Source organism: Triticum dicoccoides, chromosome 1B (genome assembly GCF_002162155.2).
Source record: "Triticum dicoccoides isolate Atlit2015 ecotype Zavitan chromosome 1B, WEW_v2.0, whole genome shotgun sequence".
Classification (NCBI taxonomy): domain Eukaryota; kingdom Viridiplantae; phylum Streptophyta; class Magnoliopsida; order Poales; family Poaceae; genus Triticum; species Triticum dicoccoides.
In genome coordinates this window covers 341,674,770-341,677,927 of record NC_041381.1, presented here as the reverse complement: position 1 = coordinate 341,677,927, position 3,158 = coordinate 341,674,770, and the positions used below count along the sequence as shown (strand labels likewise).

Genomic DNA, 3,158 nt, shown 5'->3' with positions numbered 1-3,158 from the left:
GAGAGATTACGAACGGGGCCTAACTACAGACTCCCTAATAATTCTCACGTTAATTAGAAAATAAGAGCCGTTTATTTGATGTGATTAGAAATTAAGAATCGTTTATCTGATGCAATCAAATTATAACGGCGGCGATTAATCCGTACAATCCTCGACCAGTTCTGGCCAATTCCCATAGTACTAAATCAGAAATTAGCCCATCTTCCTCCTCCACCTCACAATTTCTCTGCCGCTTCTCCATGCCCTAGAGACTACCGGGCTACTAGATCTCAACTTTCTATCCATGCTGCTATCCAATCTCCATGTGTTCCTTTGATTTAGAAAAGTTTGCATCGCAAGAGCATTTGTGAGGTGGAGCAGGGGAGGTGGTTGGATCGGGGCTGTTGGTGCTGCGACGCAGAGGCAGTGGTTGGGGAGACGTCGTGGTGCAGCCGAGGAAACTCGAGAGGCGGCGACTAAAGGAGGCTCTACTGGATGTGGAGAATCTCCATGGCCGACGAGGTACACCGTACACAGGAGGCGGCGATGCCATGGACGGCTGCAGAGCCGAGGTGCGACGAGCAGATGGGAAGTCGGCGAGGCGCACAGGAAGCGGCGGCGCCTTAGACGGCTGCAGAGGAGAGAGGCCACAAGGGGAGGAGGAGCTCAGGCGAAGCAACTCCTCGCTTCTGTCACCATGTCCAAAGTCGTATCCCTAGAGGCTGCAGTTCTCAAAAAATATAGATCACAATCTAATTTGTCCTCTCCTTGATCCCCTTCTTCCAAGGATTGAATCTCTTCAGTTCCAGAATTCAAATCAATGCACAATCATCATCTTAAACAACCACATGATCCAATCCCAGCCTCCCTGGATGCTTTGCTCCTCAATATTTAAATCCCCTCAGTTTCACCAAGCACCATGATTTTTCATAAGAATTGAGTGTTGGTCAGTTGGAAGATGGAGACAGTTTGAAACAGGTTGAGCGGTTGTCACCGTCGGCGAGGCTGCGAAGTGGATGAACAACACTCCCTCTACGCAGGCAGGTAATGCCATATTCTGAAATTCCCTGCTCTATTCAACAGTTCTACAGTAAATTCATCATCAAAATCACATAAATCGGCGTATCTGTTGTGTGTAATGTAGAGCAAATGTTTTTCCATTAAAAAGTCTAATACTGGACAAGAAGCTCACATTTTGATGTTTACATGAGGCTGAGCGATTTTGATGTTTGAGAAAAGTTCCTACAAACAAACGTGAGCCCTCACAGAACAGCAAGTGTCTGATACATCGCCAACTCTAATTAAGTTGTGTTGTAGGGTTCCTGCGGGCAGACAGCAAGAGGCACACACACGGTGGCAGCAGGCAGGTGGTGGGTGCGGCGACAACTGTGAGCTGCATGTCTCCGGCAGCCGCGTCGCCTTCTACGCTAGACAATTATATTATACATCTGCTAAGGGTAACCACAAGGTGTTCTTCACGGAGCTCAATTGAGCTGAATTAGTCGAGTTGTTGGGTAAGTAACTAAGCATCCTTTTGTAACTATGCTTTCATCACGGATTGGAAAGATAGCAGGACATACATATCATCCACATGCAAAGAACTGAAATAATTAAAGATAGTGTGAATTAGTACAATTTACTGCAGATTCGAGAACTATTGTAAACATTGCAATGGAATACTTCAGATTTAGTAGAATTTGTTGCAAGGTAATGATATTATGTATATAAATGATTGAAAACAATTCAATTAGTTGTTTCCTTCTGTGTTATTTTTAAAATATAATTTCACAGAATTAGCCTTTTGATTCATTTTGTTTTCTATGATAAATTTGCGTTTACTATGTCAAATGTAAGAAACCTATATATTAAGATGCCTTTCTTCATGTAAACTGTGTAGACCTTAGATTACTAGGTTGATTGTATTCTCTATTTCTCTTAGCATTGCTCATTGTGCCTTGAAAGAATGTGTTTCCAACAGTGCTAGAACTGTTTAAAAATGTCAGCAATGATATCGTCCGCATCATCAGTTGATGAGAGAAATATGTGCAGAAGATTTTTATAGGATCATTTCAGGCTTAAACATAAGTCGTAGATAATTGATTTACATCCAATAACAACCTAGACATTCAATGAAATGAAACGCAAACTCTTTTGCGTTTTCTCAAAAAAAAAAAAACCTAGACAGTGTTTGAAACTCAAGATATAAAATTGACTTTGGAATCAAGAAGTTTTATTGCATATGTATATATGACTATCATATATGCTAGATTATCATATAATTATATACGATTATTAAGTATCCACTATTCAGAATATCACATATGACTAGAAGGTTTTTACAAGATTGTGATGTAGCGGCTGGGCATGCCGGGCCACATATCATTAAATCCCTCCTCTCTTCTCCTTCTTGATGAACTCATCGGAGAGCCGCCAATATTTTCGCTTTATTCGTAATGTCTCATCAAGACAATTTTTTTTTGGGTTTTGTACATTTTTCACGTCACAACTCTTACCAGACTATGAATTATAGGGAGTGAAGGAGAACCAACCAGCTGAGATAATCTGCGTGGCATTTGCTGCCAACTAGCAGAGTTGTGTACATATAGAAATCAACCACTGTCAGCCAAATCTTTTTGATGTTTATAGAAGCTTTATAGACGTTTTCCTATGTAAAGGATTTCAAGATTGTACGTTTTTCTTCCAATATGTGCTAACTTTCAGATTATCTGCATGTACAACAAACATTTCTTTTGTCCAGGAATAAGAATCATATCTTATAGCGTATAATATTTTGTTGGTAGATTTGTCAGATTTAAGTATTGTTGGTTGTGCAAGAAAATAGCTTCATGTATGGATTATTGAGTTACACATGTTTCTGTTTATGGTTTGTTTGTTGTATTTGGAAACAGATCTACATAGATGATCTTTTTAATACAAAACATACATATTAAATTTTCCTGCATTTCTAGCCATGTAATCCATATTATCATTGTTTTTTAATAATATGTGTGATCCTTCCTTTGCAGTTACAGTATTCAGATAGCATAGTTTCCACTTACAGAAAATATGCTAAAGAATTTTCAGGTACACTTTCTGAATGCCCTCACAGTGATTTTCATGTTTCTTGCAAGGGCTTCTACATAAGGATAAATCTGTTCTAAAAAACAGTAGATTTATGT

General features: G+C 39.4%; 1 long non-coding RNA gene across 1 annotated transcript; it reads left to right on the top strand.

Annotated features, from left to right (window-relative positions):
- Nucleotides 1-210: 210 nt before the first annotated feature.
- Nucleotides 211-2,189, top strand: LOC119334172. The gene is made up of 2 exons (XR_005161242.1): nt 211-1,023; nt 1,297-2,189. It is a non-coding gene; the product is annotated as an uncharacterized LOC119334172 (long non-coding RNA).
- Nucleotides 2,190-3,158: the final 969 nt, after the last annotated feature.